General features: G+C 41.1%; 2 pseudogenes; both read right to left on the bottom strand.

Moving 5' to 3' along the window:
• Window positions 1–20,223, bottom strand: part of LOC106803720 (cytochrome P450 2F5-like) — a 57,306-nt pseudogene extending 37,083 nt beyond the window's left edge.
• Window positions 10,746–15,567, bottom strand: LOC101390372 (cytochrome P450 2F1-like; annotated as a pseudogene).
• Window positions 20,224–20,725: the final 502 nt, after the last annotated feature.

Genomic DNA, 20,725 nt, shown 5'->3' with positions numbered 1-20,725 from the left:
TACAACCTTCCAAAACTGGATCAAGAAGTAGAGAATGTGAATAGACCAATCACCAGTAAGAAGATCGAAACAGTAATCACAAACCTCCCCAAAAATAAAAGTCCAGGACCAGACGGCTTCCCTGGTGAATTCTACCAAACATTCAAAGAAGACTTAATACCTATCCTTCTCAAACTCTTCCAAAAAATTGAGGAGGGGGGGAAGCTCCCTAACTCATTCTATGAAGCCAACATTACCCTGATACCAAAACCAGACAAGGACAACACAAAAAGAGAAAACTACAGGCCAATATTACTGATGAACATTGATGCAAAAATCCTCAACAAAATACTAGAAAATCGCATACAACGATACGTTAAAAAGATTATACACCATGATCAAGTGGGATTTATTCCAAGTATGCAGGGATGGTTTAACATTCGCAAATCAATCAAAGTGATACACCACATTAATAAAATGAAGAATAAAAATCACATGATCATCTCAATAGATGCAGAGAAAGCATTTGACAAGACACAGCATCCATTTATGATAAAAACTCTGAATAAAATGGGTATAGAAGGAAAGTACCTCAACATAATAAAGACCATATATGAGAAACCCACAGCTAATATCATCCTCAATGGTGAAAAACTGAAAGCTATCCCTCTAAGAACAGGAACCAGACAAGGATGCCCACTGTCACCACTCCTATTTAACATAGTAATGGAAGTCCTAGCCAGAGCAATCAGGCAAGAGAAAGAAATAAAAGGCATCCAAATTGGAAAGGAAGAAGTGAAACTCTCACTATTTTCAGATGACATGATTTTATATATAGAAAACCCTACAGAATCCACCAGAAAACTTTTAGAAGTAATAAACGAATATGGTAAAGTTGCAGGATACAAAATCAACATACAAAAATCAGTTGCATTTCTATACACTAACAACGAAGTAGCAGAAAGAGAAATTAGGAATACCATCCCATTTACAATTGCAACAAAAAGAATAAAATACCTAGGAATAAACTTAAGCAAAGAGGTGAAAGAGCTGTACACGGAAAACTATAACACATTGCTGAAAGAAATTGAAGAAGACACAAAGAAATGGAAAGATATTCTGTGCTCTTGGATTGGAAGAATTAACATAGTTAAGATGTCCATTCTTCCTAAAGCCATCTATAGATTCAATGCAATCCCTTTCAAAGTTCCAACAACATTTTTCACAGAAATAGAACAAAGAATCCTAAAATTTATTTGGAACAACAAAAGATCCCGAATAAGTAAAGGAATCCTGAGAAAAAAGAAAAAAGCTGGAGGTATCACACTCCCTGATTTCAAAATATACTACAAAGCTAAGGTAACCAAAACAGCATGGTACTGGCACAAAAACAGACACACAGATCAATGGAATAGAATCGAAAGCCCAGAAATAAACCCACACATCTATGGACAGCTAATCTTTGACAAAGGAGCCTAGAACATACAATGGAGAAAAGAAAGTCTCTTCAACAAATGGTGTTGGGAAAACTGGACAGCCACATGCAAAAAAATGAAAGTAGACCCTTACCTTACACCATACACAAAAATTAACTCCAAATGGATTAAAGACGAATGTAAGACCTGAAACTATGAAACTTCTAGAAGAAAACATAGGCAGTACGCTCTTCGACATCGGTCTTAGCAACATCTTTTCAAACACCACATCTGACCGGGCAAGAGAAACAATAGAAAAAATAAACAAATGGGACTACATCAAACTAAAAAGCTTCTGCACAGCAAAGGAAACCATCAACAAAACGAAAAGACAACCTAACAATTGGGAGAAGATATTTGCAAACCATACATCTGATAAGGGCTTAATCTCCAAAATATACAAAGAACTGATGCATCTCAACAACAAAAAAACTAACAACCCAATTAAAAAATGGGCAAAAGACCTGAACAGACCTTTCTCCAAAGAAGAAATACAGATGGCCAACAGGCACATGAAAAGATGTTCATAATCATTAACTATCAGGGAAATGCAAATCAAAACTACAATGAGGTATCACCTCACGCCCGTCAGAATGGCTATAACTAACTAGACAGGAAACAACATATGTTGGAGAGGATGTGGAGAGAAGGGAACTCTCATACACTGCTGGTGGGAGTGCAAACTTGTGCAGCCATTATGGAAAACAGTATGGAGATTCCTCAAAAATTCAAAGATAGAACTACCCTATGATCCAGCTATTTCACTGCTGGTATTTATCCAAAGAACTTGAAAACACCAATGCATAAAGTTACATGCACCCCTGTGTTCATTGCAGCGTTATTCATGATAGCCAAGACTTGGAAGCAACCTAAGCGCCCATCAAGGGACGAATGGATAAAGAAGCTGTGGTATACATACACAATGGAATACTACTCAGCCATAAGAAACGATGAAATCCAGCCATTTGTGACAACATGGATGGACATTGAGGGTATTATGCAAAGTGAAATAAGTCAGAGGGAGAAGGTCAAATACCGTATGATTTCCTTCATTAAGTAGTAGATAATAACAACAATAAACAAACACATAGAGACAGAGATTGGATTGGTGGTTACCAGAGGGGAAGGGGGGAGGGAGGATGGCGAAAGGGATAACTTGGCACATGTGTGTGGTGATGGGTTTTAATTACTATTTGGGTGGTGAACATGATGTAATTTATGCAGAAATAGAAGTATAATGATGTACATCTGAAATTTGTACAATGTTATAAACCAATGTTACTGCCATAAACAAAAAATTAAAAAGAAAAGTAACCTTAAAATGATGAATAACCTTGCCTTTATGATTGCTAAGGTGAATTTAACACATGGACAGAGTTTGGTAAGAGCATAATCGCACTTGTTTGACATACATTTAATTTAGGTGACAGTGTGCATACAAATGAAAATGATTAGGCTGAAAATACAAGAATTATGACTATGCAAATTAATATCGTCATCTTAAAAAGCAAATTTCTCCATTATTTTATTCTCAAAACAAGTGTATTCCAGGAATAACCATAAGAATTGCAATTTTTGATGTGCATGCTATGGCAAACTACAGGCAACTCTAATGAACAAAAAAAAAAAAAGAGGAACTACCTTCATAGAGGAAAAGGGAGAGTAAGGTGGGGCTGTTCTAAATGAAAGTCCATTGGGGCAAAGGAACAGTTCAAGGTGGCAATGGCTTCTCATTGGCTGAGCTGAAGCATTTCTCATTGGCTGGGCTGTTGCCGGGTGGGGAGAGAAATCTTCCTTCAGTGGTAAAGTAGTTTTACTTCCTGCCCAAGATGCAAGCTTCTTTCTCTTCCTGTTTAGTGTAATTGGTGATGTGTGGTGGGTCTGAGAGCTCCCCCTACAGGCCTTCCTGACCACAATTTAATACAGGTTTCTTTTATTAATTTCCACATTTTCCACTTTTGATCAAGGTCTTTCATTGAAAGCATCACTGATCAAAATTCAGGTTCTTCCTGACTCCAGTTTAGTTAAGGTTTCTTTTATTAATTTCTACATACTTCCCTTTTGATCAAAATCTTCCTCCCACAGCAGTGCTGATAACAGTCATGTTCTCTGTGTGTAGTGGTCTTGCCCTTCATTGCCAGGAAAGAGCGTTCCTGGTTGTCATGTCCCATGTTAGTGGGAAGGTGCATAGTGCTTGGAAACCATTTAGGACACCTTTGAGTAAGAGAAGGATAGGAGGGAGAACTTGCAGGCATTTCCCATTTAAAGTCTATATTTCTCCAACATCGTAGGCATTGGAGATCATCTTGAAGTGCTGAGACAGCATCACCTGGCTGGGCAAGTAATTTTTAAAGAGATTCAACCAGAAAAAGGTACAGAACTTTACAACAAGGATACAGAGCAAGATTAAGAACAATACTGTAAGCCTAGTTTGCAGGATGGTTCTAAACTAGGAGACCAGACCTGAAGGTAACCAGCTGGACACATCAAAAGACAGTGGATTGTTAGGTGAAACTTGTTGTAGCCAATCTGCTTTCTCTCTCATCTTATGTAATTGGGTTTCTACTTCCCCAGAGGCATTTATCCATGTACAACAGGAGGTATTTGCCACTGCAGAGACACCTCGTTTCTTGATAAGTAAATAATCAAGGGCTATACAGTTATGCAAAACTACCTTGGGCAATGAGTTAAGCAACTGTTTTTGAGCTGAAATTGCTCTGGTTATGGAATTGGTCAACTCTTCAAGTGTCAGGAAGAGATTTCTGATCATTTGTTCATTGGCATTCACTCCAATTCATGAGAAGAAAGCTCTTCCCATGGAGGCAAGCCTGGAGTCACGCTTGCCTCCTGGAAGTTCTTGTTTAAAGTAGTTATGGTGGTTTAATGGAACAGACCTTTGAAAGACCTCTGTTTGATTATCTAGCAAATATAAGACAGTGAATATGGCAAGGGCACACCGTCCTTGTATTCTCCAGCTGTCAAGGCAATGAGTTGCCCAAGCATAAAGGCCATTACGGAAACTGAAGCATTTGGAATCCCAGTGAAATTACTTATAGGGTGAACTAAAGGGTCATTACTGTCTTGGACAGACTGAGGTTTCTGATGGCAAATCCAGCAATCAGAGAGGTTCCCCATTTTTTCAAGGGCTTGGGAAATGTTAACAAGCACATTGTCCTTCCTGGAAAGAGAGAGAGAAAATAAAGTAAGAAACAACAGTGGGAAGAGGGTATACAGACCTGGTCTAGTCATCTTGGGAAAGCTGTCTGCCTCAGATGTCAGCTGCTTCTCTTCCTAGTCAATTTGATTTAGAGGTCTCTGGTGTTTGTACATGACTGGACGTTGGGTAGAGTATTCTTTAGCTGTGAGGTGTGTACCCAGGCTCCCTGAAGTTTGGCTGCGATCTGGATGGTGAAGAGGATCTCATATAGTTCCTTTTAGAGAGATTTCAAGGTCAGTAAAATTGGAAACATCAGTTTGTAGTATCATAGCCAGACATTTAAGGAAACTGCAAGAGTTTAGGATCCAGTCCAGCTTATGGGTACATAACGAAACTTTAAATACAATTAATAGGACTAGAATTTAATATCTACAAAGGTGCAAGCAAAATCTCTCTTTCCATAATAACCTCCATTTCTGAAAATAAAGATAATAATAGTAAAACTAATTTGTTTGTATTAAACTTGGCCTGATTATTTATATAAATGCAGCAAAAACAATGATTCACCATATAAATTCTTTGTAAAGATTGCTTTGCTGGAACCTTGTAAGCAAGGTACTAGGATCATTTTTCAAGCAGTTCCTTAAAGCTGTCTGGTCATATCTGAGTCTATGTACATCGTTTTTAAATATAATATTCTAGTCAAAGCCTTGGAAAAGTAGCCAATATTTCCAATTGTGTTTTGTACAAGGAGAACAGACCTTAACTGAGCCCATGCAAATACAAGTATTGTCAGGAAAAGAAAACTCAAAGGATCAGGTAGAGAGAAAAACATAAATATGTCAACCTGGTTGCAAAGATAGACTTTACCAAATTGCTTTAAGTTATAGATAGCTTAAAGGAGAGGAGAAGAAAAAGAAGTCCTATACATCTGGAAAATAAAACATTAAAGCAATCAGTTTTCCATTAGAGTTTTAGAAATTCTTGCCCAGTTCAGTGTTAGATCATAAAGTTATCAAAACCTGTGTTCTGGAGTACTTGTCAAAGTCTTTTTCATGAATCTCTTTGAAAATGACACATAAATGTAAAAGCAACAGAGTGAAACAATAACTATCTGTAACTGACAAAGACTTTTTGTTTTTTAAAAAAAGGTAATGATTAAATACAATTGGCAAGAAAATTTGGGTATTTTGTAACATTAGATAGTAACTGCAATTACAGGTTATATTACTATGTATATATTATACTAGGACATATCAGATTTTTAGGAGATTTATACAATTTTAGTTATACAGTTTTTAGTAACTTTCACCCATACAATATAACTTAAAAAGGTCTATTATTACTTATTTGACTATGTTTCTCATGTAATTTGACATACCAAATAAGCCTAGTTAGTGTAATGTCTCTCTTTTTATAAGGGAAGGGAATAAATCTTTTGAGATGTCCCAGGTGCCCTCTGGAAAATCCAAAAGTTATATCCACGTGAAAAAGGCATCATTTAGAATTTTAATATTTTGGGAGGCTTGTTAAAAATATCAAAAGTTTTCGACACTTGACCAAATAGGATCACAGATCATTATGACATAATACTTAAATATTTGTTTCACCAAAGGAACAGCAACAGGTTTCAAAGGCAAATACAAAAGGTTACATAGTTGTAAGCAAAACTTAATCCCTTCAATACTAAGAGGACTTAGTTTTCTTAAGTAATTAAAGACAAGACAAAAAACAACACAGGAAATTATTTTGACAAAATACAAAATCTGTATTTTCTAGACATACTGCTTAAAGGTAAAGAAGCTTTCACAATCTGTTATCAAGAGCAGACCAGTAGCCTAAGAAAATCTTATCCTTTCAAGAATAAAGGAAGCCAATTTTTAATTTTTCACCATCTTATTTTTGTATTAGAACTCATTTCGATAAATTCGTTTTCCAGCTCGACTACACATTAAAATTGCTTTCCCAAGATTCCTTTCCATAAACCTTCTCCAACTTTCTTTTTACTTTCAGATTATGTCCTATGTTTTCCTTTTTCCCATTCCCTCCCCAAAACAGCCTCTCTTTAAGACAAAGTTACTCTCTTTACCCTCAACAAAATGCATTTCCGTTTCTCCTAACTTCTTTTACTGAAACACACATCCTACTTTCCTTGCATACAGAGATGTTTCCCTTTTTGGTTCTAGTAGGTTTAGTTACATATTTTAACCCTTAGAATGCCCAATTCCTAGTGGAAACTAAGAAGTAAGCATTCATAGACTGGGAGATTTATAAATCTATTTTATAATTTCTAGGAATATGCCCTTTTGAATAGTGTGATCTTTCAATGTGGCACAAGGTAGACCCCCAAATTTATGCTTAGTTTCTTTGCAATGGGAAGCCAAAAGTAGATAAACCTATGTTCATAATTAATGTTTAAGCATTTTATCTTGTTTGGAAAATAATTAGGTATTCAATGACTATCCACTATTTAGTTTAACTTGGTATAAAGTTTGACTTTATTTACATTTATTTTAATTAGTTACTTTTGACTTGCTTGGATTAGACATGAAATAGCCAATCATCATCTTAAGTTACTTTCTTGTTGACAAATTTTATAACAGAGACAGCATCAGCCCGCTTGACTAGTAAACTCAGGCAGAGAGAAAGTTGCACATTTTCATTACACCCAATACTAACAATTCTGAAGACATGTCTTTAAAAAAATTTTTTTATTACACTAACAACCTTAAGCTAGTTTTTGTTTTTTTTTTTTTTTTTGCTAAAGATTTATTTAGGTCAAGTGAACCTGAAAAGCATTTAAGTTAGTTTCTATTATATTTCTGAGATTTAGGAACACTTAATTTATAAGCACTTAATTTTAAGCCAATTAAATAGAGCCTTTTACAAACCAATTCTAGCAATACCATCCAGAGGTAGAAAAATATCATATCTCTATAATATACATACATAGACACATAGACAGGTATAAACAGAGATCTCATAGCTTTCATTTTAAAACAATTACTCATGTCTCAGGTACAAAACTCAAAAGAATAGTTGGATCCAAATTGTATTTCTGGCAGATGGACTGAGTTAAGTTTACTTGTTCAGGTGGCCAAAGTCTTTTACTAACGATTTTTATTTGCACGCTGTAAGGATCATTTTAGAGCTCTTTTTGGAGTCATTTTTTCTATTATCAAAAGTCTAGGTCAATTGTTATTTAAATGTTTCCTTCTAGTTGTTTATTTGTTCCAGTTAAAAACTTAGCAATAGTAATTAAAGCTTCAGCATTTGAACATGCAGAGTGTCTGATCTTAAAGGGGGCAGGTTTTCACAGGGGGAAAGAGAGGAAGATGGTGTTGGGGTGGAGCATGGACACAAGATGGCTGCCCAGGTGGGGCCTGAGACAAAAGAGTCTGGGAAGATAAACAAGATGATGCCTGAGACAAAGAAGAAGGGGGAGAGGAACATGAATCTTCTGAAGCCATTTTGTTATCCCTTAGTTTTGTAGTTGTTTCAGGTAATTTAGACAAGTTATCTTGTAGTGAGGAAATTTTAGAGTTTTGTGTGTATCCAGAAGCTTCCACATACCAATGAAAATAGACATGCCATTTGTTTTGCTTAATTTTAGAGCCATGGTCTTCCAATTTGGTTTTAAGAAAAGCTAGTTTTGGGAGATCAAAAGTTCCCCATGGTGACCATTGCAATTCTGGACTGCTTCTGGTCTGTTTGGCCCACTTGTGCATTTAGGGGGCTCGAAGTTCTTAAAAATAAACCAAACTGGGGTTCCTAAAAGAGAGTTTCCCTCAGAACATTTAGATGACTGGGATCCCATTTCTGAAATTTACTCTGAAAACACAAGAAAGTTGCTATAGTCCCAGCCCTGATCCCCAAAGGAATCTAAAAACATGAGAAAAGTTGCTGGATTCCCAGCCCTAATTCCAAATGGAATCTGAATACTAAAGAAAAATGGATTTTCAGCACCCCAGGCCCCATAAGGAAGTGTGCTACCTTCAGAATACAACTGAGTACTCACCAAGGATGATGCCTTGAACCCACGGAAAGAGCCTTGAACCTTGAGGACAAAACTGCCCCCAAACCCCAGAGACAATAAAGCATCTCCTGGTCCTGAATAAAGTTTGAGAGCTCAGAACACAAAGGGAGCAGAGCTTGAAATCCAAGAGGAGACTCAACCAAACTGAAAGCAGGTAGCAAGTCACAGAAGCGATGAGCACTAGGGGCTCAGTGCAGGTCATTTCTGGGGGTCACCACATCTTGGGGTTGTCTCCTTTAGATTTCACTTCTGACACCATATAAGTCAACTTAAAAAGCAAATTTGCCTGTTATTTTATCCTCAAAATGAATTTACTTGGGAATAGCCAAAAAGAATTGCAGTTTTCGATGTGCATGCTATGGTAAACCATAGGCAAATCCAACAAACAAAGAAGGGGAGCTGCCTTTATAGAGAAAAAGTAGGAGTAGGGAGGGGCTGTTCTAAATAAAAGTCCGTTGGGAGAAAGGAACAGTTCAGTGTGGCAACAGCTTCTCATTGGCTGAGCTGTGGCATTTCTCATTGGCTGTGCTTTTGCAGGGTGGGGAGAGAAATCTTCCTTCACTAGTAAAGTAGTTTTACTTCCTGTCAAGATTCAACCTTCTTTCTCTTCCTGGTTGGTGTAACTGACGATGTGTGACAGGGCATGAGAGCTAGCCCCCTACAAGTCTTCCCAACTCCAATTTAATTAATGTTTCTTTTATTAATTTCCACAGTATGGATCTAAAATTCACATACAAATAAATATCCTGTTACAGGTTGGAGAAGGCACCTTCCTATACTACCTTATTCATCTCAATCTCCTCAGAAAGGAATCTACTAATTGGGAGCAACATATAATGAGGGTGGAACATGCATCACAGGTATCATTTTTAGATGATTAGAAAATTTTACAAATCTTTGTAATTTCCATAACTATGAAGACATTTGTAATTTGTACTTAAGTGTGTAGGAATATTTTGGAGAATTGACATGCTTTGAATTCCTGAGAATATCAATGAATACTGAACCATAAGATCTTTTCAACTATGAGGTAATATTGTGTGAAAGGACCATATGTTTTTGAAGAGACAAACAGATCAATCTGTAACCCAAAATAAATCAAGCCAGAGTTGAAGAAAACAAGAATTTAAACATGATGAGACAGGGACCATGTCTGCCTTGTTTGCCAACATAATTCTACTAACTAGTAGAGAGTCCAGCACTTATTATTTGTCAGAGTGATATTTAAAGTATTTGATATCTGGTATGGCAGGGCCCTGACCATCAGAATGGTTACTAGTCTTGCCTTTTCCCTTTCTATTGAGAAGCAGTGCTTAAGATCATGGACACTGGTGCCAACCAAACTGGGTTTAAATCCAAGCCTGATCTCTTCCTAGCACTGTGACATTAGAAGTGACTTCAACTCTCTGTCCCTTAGTTTCCCAGTCTGTATGTGGAGATGATACTAATAGTATCTGGTTCAGGGATCTGTTTTGGGAAGTCTATGAGTGAGTACATATAAAGCATTTAGAACACTGGCAGGTACATGGTTTATTATGTGTAAGACACTATTCCTTATTCTCTTTCTGTGTCTATATTTTGCTCTCTGTTTCTCAATTTCTTTTGCCTCTTTCTCTGTATATCCCTGTTACTCTCCCATTCTCACTCTCTGTCCAGTATTCTTCTGGGTTGTTGTCTTTTCCCCTTCCTCCTTCGCTCTTCTTTCTCTGCCCTCTGTCTTTAGTCCTTTACAACATTTACCTCCCAGCCTGTCCCCAGAAAATTTGGTTCTACCCACGCAGCTTCTCTGAGGTGAGAGCAGGAGTTCCAGTTCTGTTCCAGTTCCCTCCTTGCAGCCAGAACAAGCAAAGTTGACCTACCTCTCCCTTTCCCAAGCGACCATCCTCCTCCCTTAAATCCAGATGACCATGTTGGCTTTACTTCCAAGGTAGCTTTAATAAGAAACCAAACAAAAAATCCAGGGAAAGGTGAGACATGGACAAGTTTCAGGGCCTGCAAGCTACTAAAGCAGAAGCATAGACTCACCCTCCCTCGTGTCTTTTGCTGACTCTGGGTTGGCAGGTAACCATGGGAGGGTGAGATTTAGAACAAGTGGGAGACCTATTTGGGGTGGGGGGAGGTTCGATGACAAGAACTGTGAAGCAGAGTGTGATGAAGAGAAGCACTGGCAGCCAGTGTGAGCAAAGAGGGTCTCAGCACTTGCACAGGGTCATCTGGAAGGGCCCTGATATCTTATTGGGACCAGGGCCAATTGGGGTCAGGTTGATGTCCTCGGGCACCCCCAGTGGCTGCAATGAGAAGCTCTGAAGGATGTCGTGAGGTAGAGGAAGAGAGCCATGCTTGCCAGTGACTTGCCCAGGCACATCCGACTCCCTGGAGTAGAGATAGGGTGTGAGTTGACATGGTCGACGAGATAAGATGTTAAGTGACTTGCTCAAGGCCACACAGCTTGTAGTGACAGAGCCAAGATGCAGATTCCAGTGGTCTAGCATCTGTGTCCACGTTATTAAACCACCTCTGTAGTCTTTCTCATCTGTGCCGGGTGCACACAGTTGGCAATATCATAATTGTTACCTCTTACAATTATTCTACTGTTTTGCTACTATGTAAACATCAATATTTTTTCCATCAAGATAGTAGACTAAAACAAGAAAAACTTGAAGAACTTCCATTGCACTGAACGACAAAGTTCACATTACAGTACCCACTTCTAAGGTTTTAGTCACTCTCTGCCTCCAGCTACAGAATTGGACAGACTTGGGTGTGTCTCTGAGCACACAGAGCAGACACTTCTTGGGGTTTTCTGTGTTTCCAAAGCCGAAATAAATGCAGTGAGAGTGGGGAGTGGAATCAGGGCTGAGGGATGTAGGTAGGAGAATAGGACTCTGGACATTCCAAGGCTGTGACTCCCACCCTCACCCCACTCACCAGCAAAGAAGAGCATGAAGGCAGGCCACTTCTTGAAGCACTGATTGACATCCAGAAAGTGCTCTGGGTTGAACTCCGGGGGGGCTTCACGAGCTGACTGGGGTCGCGGTGGACTGTGTTGAGGAGGATGATAACATCCATGCCTTGTGGGGAAGGTGGAAATCAATGGTATTGGGGGTACGCATCGTTCTTGGAAGCAGAACTCATATTCTCCACGGCTGGAAGCTTTGGGGGCTTGAAATGCAGAGCGTTGGAGAAGTTAAAGTCTCAGGTCCCAAGTGCTGTGCACAGGTCTCAGGCTGAGATGTGTGGATGGGGGTCTGAGGTGTGGGCATGGGCTCCCTCTCCTGAGGAAGGGCATCTGGGGTGCCTGACTTGGTGTTCTGGGAATGGGGATCAGTCTCAGAACACTGTGGATAATTGCCTGAGCCCCTGGTTCTGGAGAGGGATCCTGGGAAGGGGAAACTGGCCTTATGAAGAGGTGGGGTGTTCAGAATGTGTTCTAGATTGCTGGGCACAGGAGGGAATCCTGGGGGAGAGGTCTGGTTCTGGGTGCCAGAACCTTGGATGCCTGTTGCAGTGGCTCAGGGTGCTGGTTGCCAAGGCTCCAAGTGCCTGAGACCTGGGTACCAGGGCTCAGGTGTCAGTTGCCAAGTTCCTAGGTGGAGATCAGTTGGTGATATATGTTGGGCAGCAAAAAGCCAGATAATACTGTGTCCCTGGAGATTTGACATGGAAACTTCAGGGGAATGACGTCTGTGAAGTGCTGAACCTCGGGTATCACAGCGTCTGTGTAAGGTATGGCCTCATGGTCCTTCAGTGCTGGCAGCCACATACACCCCACCGTGCAGTCAATCTTCTCCTTCACGTGGGCTGAGGGTGTTGGAGGTGGGAGATGCTGTCACCGAGGCTGGGCCTTTGTGTGGGAGAGTGTGGGGTAGTCAGGAGTAATGTATTCTGGTTTCTCCAAGCAGGAGGCGGGCCCATAAGAACTTGTTGGGATTTGTGGAAGACTGGGAGGGAAGGGAATGCTACTTGGGTTAGTGGGTTCACAGAGGGTGGTGGTGGAAAAAGGTTGGGTTGGGTCATGGCGCTGAGGGACTACGATTGTTTTAAGGGAGTGTGAGTGGGCAGATGACAGAGACCAGGAGATATGGGTCTATTTTTGGAGGCCAGAAATGAGTATCTGGGCAGGGCTTCTGGGAAAGGAGGTTTGAGTCAGATACCCTTTGCAGAAGTGGGCAGAATTCGGAGTATGGATGAGTCTGGTGAGTGGTGAAGGACTGTGTGGGAGAGACTGGAAGCAAAATTAGGGCCCTGTGAATAGGTTGCAGAATGAAATTATAGGGGGGTATGTGTGTGTGTGTGTGTGTGTAGGGCTAGGAAGGCTCTCTGGGTGGGAGGCTTGAACCTGGGTCTGTGTGCATTGTGGGATCTGAGAGCAGGACTGCATGGGCAGGACTCCTGGGCAGGCTTGGAAGTGCACCTTACACTTTTGGGTACTTTAGCAGAGCGAGGAAGGCATGATGCCCAATGGTTCTTCATTGGAAAAGAGCGGATTGTGCATGGTGATCACAAAGGTCTACAAGTTGAAGTGGATCAGGGGTTTTTCATGCTCTTAGGAGTAGGGTGTATGTGGCCACAGTCTGGGGATCAAGCATCCTCAATATTACCCCATGAGATTTGCACACACATTCCTGGGTGTCAGTGTCTGCCCTATCTAAACCTTCCACTGGGGGAATTGGGGTATGTGGAGGGGGAGGGCCTGATACATCTCACTCCAAGACCTGAAAGTCAAATCTCAGAGGGTTCATTAATGACTTCTTAATGAGTGTTAATCGATGAAGCAGGAGGAGGTTGAGGTTGGCTGATTTTTCCAGGGCAAAGCACCCAGGTGTTTGGGCTCCACCTAAGGTTTGGTGGGGAGGAACATCTCAGAACCCCCCATCCTGTCCTCTGAGCTTTCCCAACCTAGTGTTGGGCTTCCTGGTTTTCTCTTGGGGCAGGGCCAGCATACAGGCTCCAGGTCATACCAGAGATGAGACTTCCAGGCAGTTTTTACGTGTGCCATCTTGGTGAGGAGCAGTTGATGAAGTCAGGGGGAGAGCTCGGGTCAAAGGAGGCCTGATGTTCACAAATTCTGTAAGTAATGAGGTCCTTCAGGCACTCCAAGTTATGGAAGAGACAATGATGTGGCCCAGGCAGACAGTCTAGGAGCCTTGGGGAGAAGTTGTATCTGGGGGTGGGGCAGGGTTGGGAGGAGTGGGTGGGAACACATAGGATCAAAAAGGAAGGTTGGGGTCAGGTAGAAACCAGTGGGGGCAGGGAGAATGGAGAGGTGAGCCATGAAAGGAGGTGTTGGAGTGTCAGGTGAGGAATGGGTGGGGTAGGTCAGGAGGTTAGAGGTGAGGTGCATGAGGTGGTCAGTGAGGTGTCTCCAACTCCTGCACTGTGGGATAATCTTCACCACCTCATAGCTGACCTTGGTGTCTCCCTATCCCAGTATCCTCTGATCCTTGGTGTCCTCTCTACCACCCCAAACTCTCTGTTCCACAATCTTGATTGCCCTACTCCCAAACCAAATCATTTTTTTATTGATGTTTTAATAGTTTTTAACATTGTGAAAATTTTGGGTTGTACATTTTTGTTTGTCCATCACCATATATATTTCTCCCTTCACCCCTTGTGCCCACCCAAAGCCCCTGGTAAACACAATACAGTTTTCTCTGTCCATGTGTTGGTTTATATTCCACATATGAGTGAGATCATACAGTGTTTGTCTTTCTCTTTCTGGCTTATTTCACTTAACACAATACCCTCCAGGCCCATCCATGTTATTGCAAATGGGATGATTTTGTCTTTTTTTATGGCTGAGTAGTATTCCATTGTATATATATGCCACATTTTCTGATCCAATCGTCAGTCGAGGGACACTTAGGTTGCTTCCACTTCTTGGCTATAGTGAATAATGCTGCAATGAACATAGGGGTGCATAAACCTCTTTGGATTGTTGATTTCAGGTTTGTTGGATAGATTCCCAGTAGTGGGATGGCTGGATCATAGGGCATCTCTATCTTTAATTCTTTGAGCCAAACCAAATCATTTTGTCCACCCATTTTCAAAGCTGCCCAACCCATCCTAGATGGACATTCAGCATATGGCCAAACTTGACCCAGTGGCTGTTAATGATCTGGAAGCTGTCTTGGAGGAGCCAAGTGATGGTCACCAGATGCTCATCTTCATAATCAAGGCAGCTGCAGAGCATGGAGCAGATGGTGTTGCACAGAGAGCAACTCTGCAGTAAAGTGGTGTAAGTGGTGGATAAGGCCTACAAGTGGTGGATAAGGAGGGTGGGGACACTGTTCTGGTTGCCCCACCACTCAGGAACCCCAATGTGCAACACAACAGAATTTGTGCAACTGAAAATGTAGTTCAAACCACATACAACTAATCTACAGAAATATAATTGGCACACAGAGAATGTACATGATTGCACAACATATAGCCTAACAGAACCTCAAAAGTATACAGTAACCCAGCTGGTCTCAGCAAACACCTAACAACACATGGCAACCAAACACACAGAAAATACAGCAACCGTGTATTGTAACACACAACAAAATTCAATAATAAGGGTAGTCACAGGGAAGCCCAGAGCACTTCACAAGACACGATGACACTAAACAAAATACACACTGCATAATAACATATGCTAGAATATTCTGGAACACAGGGCACAAAAAATGACACACTGCACTGTAATATGCAACATCAAAATGACACACAGTAATAAAACAGACAGTACAGGACACATTACAATTGGCATTATGACACAACAAATCAAGGCAATAGGACAGAACAGATGACACATAAACACTATTCAGCAAGAGAACAATTGGAAATTCTGTAAACAACTCAAGTACACAACTTATAGAATTCAGCCTGCAGTTAAAAGTCTCTGTGCAACCATCCAGTACAATACCACAGGCCATGCTTGACCACATTGTGGTCAAGTCCAATGGAGAAGCCCATGTGCTGTGGCTACTTCTGTAAACCAGATGATTGGGCTTGGAGCAGATCCTCCACTTCCCATCAAACTTTCAGATGACTGAAGCTCTGGCCAAGCTCTTGACTGTAACTGAATAGAAGACTCTGATCCAGAACTGCCCAGTAAATGCTCCTGAATTCCTGAATCTCAGGAACTGTGAGATAATAAATTTTTTTAAGATGGTTAGTTTTGGTGTAATGTGCACACAATGATAACTAATTCAGTCAAATTTTCCTGTCTCCTTAAATGTTTGGTAATTTTTGATTCAATGCCAGACGCTGCTGGGTACTGGATATGTTTTTATTTCTATAAGTAGTCTTAAGCCCTATTATGAGATATAGTTAAATTACTTGGAAACAATATTTCCTTTTGAGGTTAGATTTAGGTTTTGTTAGAAGGAATTAGAGTATCTTGTAATCTATGGATAATTTTAGACAATCACTGAAGCAATACCCTTCTGAGTGCTCTACCTAATGTTCCATACTATAATATCTTCCACCTGGATAGAGGAAACAGGAACTCTCTCAAGTCTGAATGAGCTATGAGGTTTTTTCCTTCTGCTTCCTTTGCATGGTTCTTTTCCTTCCCTCTGGTCCTCATACACATATGCTGAGCAGTCTCAGCTGGACACAAAGCAGACTCTCTGCAGATGTTTAGAGGTCTCAATCTTTGCAGCTCTCTCCTCACTGGTCGATTTCTCTGAGAGAAGACTTCTCTGGTCAACTTCTCTGAGAGACATTGTCCTCCCTAAACTCCAAGCTCTGTTTCCTCGACTCAGACCAACTCTTGGGCTACCCTTGGGTTCCCGATATTTCATGTATTTTTTTTCATTTTTCTAGTTATTTCACATGGAGGTAAAATCCAGTCTCTGTTACTCCACCTTGACCAAAAGCAGAAATTCAGTAAGGCTGTTTGAATGATTTCTTAACTCTTTTCTTCATATCAGTACCCAGCAAGATGTGGATGAGCACAGATTTTGACTTGGCTTTGAATCCTAGCTCCACCACTTCCTGGCTGTGTGACTTTAGGACTCTATGACTTAAGCTCTGTGCACCTCAGTGTCCTCCTCTGTAATGCTTCCTGCCTAAGTGGTTATGGTGAGGATGAAATGATACAATATGTGTGAATTGTTTATCATGGTGTCTGATTTTCAGCAATCACTCAAGTCTTAATGGGTATTGGTGTAGAGATAATACCTTAGATGTGTACTGCATTGGTTATGTGTGAACCCTAGTGCCGGTTCAACTTATGTTTGGATCCTGATTCCTGCACCAACTGGCATTATGACTTCAAGATGGTTATTTGATATCTTTGTACTTCAGTTTCCTCATCTGCATAACTGATATTTGTGAGGCTTACATGAACTGATGTGGTTAGCATAGGACTAGACACATGGTGCATGTTCAAAAGTATAAACATCACCTCACCACCATCATCATAATCTCCATCACAATTATGTATACTAGACTCCAAATACTATACTCACAGATAACAGGACCAGATGACAGTTGCTACCACATCAATCATACCTTGCCATTAACATCAAGGGCACACAGCACCACAAACTGGGATACTTGGTTGCAACACTCCAGGGTAAGCTATTTACATTGGAGTCTAAGTGAATGAATCTTCCAGAAGTGCTGCAGTGCACAACCTGCATTCCCATACAGAGTAACTCTGACAGAAAAAGTTGAATGTCAAAGAGCCAGGACCAGGGCTGACCTTCAGTTCTTCTTACCTTTACCATCAGGAAGCTGACTTCTTCCAGGATCTGCTTCTCAAGGCTCTGTTTCTCCAACCTGATTTTATGCAGAACCTGCTCACCAAACTTTCATAGGACATTCCACTTGCTGCCATAGGAGAAAGTAATGCCTGAGAGAAAAGAGGGTGAGCTAGCTCAATGGACATTTATTCCTGGGGATCACTGCCCTGTGAGTCTCCCTTTCCTGATAACCTGCTTGGAGAACCATAGAATGTATAAGTCCCTTACACTAGGAAGCCTTCCCTGACCTCCAAGTCATCAGGCTTTCTCTCTGCACTCCCAAAGCTACCAGCATTTTCCCTTCACAACCTTGATAAGTTCAGCATATCACTGCCTAGTGACAGGGCTGTTTACCCCATTAGACTAAGAGTTCTGAGAGGGCAAGTTCCAATTTTCTCTGAATTGCTGGCCTCAAAAAAACAAAGTACATTATCTCATTGAATCTTCTCAGTCTTCTCAGAATAGTAAACTGGGGGTCAGATCAGGGAGGCTACCTGCCAAGAGTACACAGCTAGTAAACGACAGATCCTAGGCTGCTTTCTTTATACTATGTATGAAAAACTTAGATGGTGTCTATTTTTAAGAACATACTATATATGTTCTCAGATGTTTTACTGTCCAGATTTAATAAGGTGAACTTATCTCCCTTCTTCCTCTCCCTCTTCCAATACACATGGACAATTGTAGTCATATGCTCAAGCCAGAGGAATAAAATGAAAGTGGGGAAGTAACCTCAATATTATAGAAAGAGTTTTGGCCCCAGACATCTCTGAAGCTAGTCAGATATCGGGAAGCCATCTATGGTAGTGGCATGTGTTCCCCATGAGACTCTGCAGGATTAAGAAAGTGAGCCTAGGATGAAAGTCTCCAGGTCCCTCACTTTCAGCCTGGCACCTGTCTTTTTCAGCCTCATAGTAACCTTCAACATAGTATTTTGAATAAAGAACGTGTGCTTTAAAAGTTTGAAAAACACAGTAATAGTTTCTTTCTCAATTCCCAATAGGACAAGCTATTGAATTGTCAGTGAGAGTTTGACCTAGCATATGAGGTGGATGTGGTTGGGGTTTACAATGGAGTTGGTACAGTGTAGTTTGGTTTGGTGACATGATTGACAAGGGGTAGAAGCAAGGGAATCAGGTTAGATCAAGCATGGGATTAGTGGATTGTCTTGACGCTGATAATCAGAATGGTGTTCAGTAGGCAAGGTTGGTAATACAACGGGGGTGGGTAGAATGTATTAAAGCCTAATCAGCCAAAGACTACCAGGGACAAAATTGTAGTGTGACAAAATCAGGTTAATTGATTTGATACAGGGAGGAAGGACACTACAGAAGAACCATGGAGTGCTGGTCATTAAGTGGGATGGGAGCAGTGCCTTGTGTAAGATTCGGGTTCATGCTGAAGAATTCTGAGAAGAGTCTAAGGTAAGTGGAGTAAGTTCTGTAATAGTTGGTCTTTCTAAAGAGGGATTAGGAGAAGTGGAGATTACTTAGGGATTGGATGCAATCAATCATGAGATGTGGCTGATTGAACAATTGCATATTCTAGGCAGTAGATGGGTATAAAGAAGAAGTCTAGGGGGTCATTGTTAAAAAACATTAGGAGTCACTCAAAAGAGGGGGTCCTTACAGCATTTTACAGCTACTGCATGATGTTGGGAGGAACAATATTTCCTGTTTACTTCGTAGCTGGCTTTCTCTGTCTGTCCTTCCAGTCTGATTACTGACAGAACTGGATTTTCTTTTTGAGTCCAAGCTTATGTCACTCTTCCTGTGAGATTTTTTACTTTTTCAAATGATATTGGAGCATGGGATGGGTTTGGTATATTGGTGCTGAGATTTAATTTTGATTTAGGTTGAGGTTGGGTTGTTATTTGATGTGTTGGATTGGGTGATTGAGTTTGTAGGATTAGATGGAAAATAGGTATTGGAGATTGGTCAAATCGGAGAGTCTTTGGGATAAAAGATGGAGCTAGGGATTTGGAAGAAATTATGAGTTCATTTTGACCAATAGGATTGGGATGAGGTTGTTTACGGAAATTTATCATGCAGATTGGATCGAGGTCTAGGTGGACAGTCAGGACTGGTTCTGGATCATTTGACTTGTCAATTGAGATGGAATTTGAGTATCAGGTTGATGTTAAAATAAAGACTGATAAGATTGGTATTGAGCTTGAAATGGAAATGGGGATTAGAACAAAAGTACAATTTAAGATAATGATGGTGTCTGGAGACAGTGAAGCTTGGACAATTTCATCCCAGTCCTGGACTGTGCAGTTTCCATGCCATCTAATGCCTCTAAAGGAATCAGTGACCTTGAGGGACACCAAGACGGGAGAACTATCTCCGTCTTTCATATTGCAATAGTGGAGAAAGTGTTTTCTGGGAGGGAGGAGAGGAGGGGTAGGCTTACCATTTTCCTTGTTGAACTTGGAAAATAAGAGGAAGTCACTCCAACCACTGAAGTCCTTATCATGGTCCACAAGAGCCTCCTTCATAGTTTTGTACCCACTGAGGACCACCAGCTGCCTGGATCCAAGATACATGGCCCTGTGTACAAGGAGTATATCCCTGTACACAGGGTTGTACTCCTTACTGAGCTGTGGGTAGGAACACAGAGGTGACATTTGGCCTCCTTATTCCCTCCTCCTCAAGCTAAGGGGTCAGTGCCTCTGTGAGGGATGTCAGCATGCTCTGGGAGCCTAGCTTCAGCGGGTTTCCTATGAATGGGAGAGGTCTGATTCCTGCAGAAAGTCGATCCTTGTGCCTGAGTAGGGATCAGGAATAGACAGGTAAGAGCCAGGAGCCAAAGCAGGATGGCTGTGCTCAAAAGGCTCATGGTGAAGGCAGTTTCAGGCAGCACCTGAAATGAAAGAGGGAGAGGTTGTGGCTGTGGAAGGGATACTTGTTCCTGTCATCTCCATCTGGAACATGCCTTCCCCAGGCCCCAGATACAGGGGAAGGTGAGGAGAGGAAAAGAAGCAGAGAGGAGTAGAGACAGGGAATCAGACTTGAGAGAGAAAGGGAGGGAAGAAGGGTGGGAGGAAGAGAGGGAGAAAGAGTGGCAGAGGCACAAAGGGGCAGTCATAGAGAGAGAAACATTAAGAAAGAGACAGGCAGAGAGACAAAGATGGAGCCAGAGAGACATAAAGGATGAGACAGAGACACTGAGAGATAGGGACAGAAAGAGGTAGACAGAGAGTGACTTACACAGAGATAGAGAGGCAGAGACAGAGAGAGAAAAAGTGACAGACATAGCTTAAACTCAGAGAGACATTGGAGAGAACATAATAGGACAGCCTCTCTCTCTCCCTGTCTCTTTATCTCTCGCTCCCTCTTTC

Source organism: Ceratotherium simum, chromosome 33 (assembly GCF_057802395.1).
Source record: "Ceratotherium simum simum isolate JZ-2026a chromosome 33, ASM5780239v1, whole genome shotgun sequence".
Classification (NCBI taxonomy): Eukaryota; Metazoa; Chordata; class Mammalia; order Perissodactyla; family Rhinocerotidae; genus Ceratotherium; species Ceratotherium simum.
The sequence above is the reverse complement of the archived record's forward strand: the minus strand, read 5'-3'. Positions and strand labels throughout refer to the sequence as shown.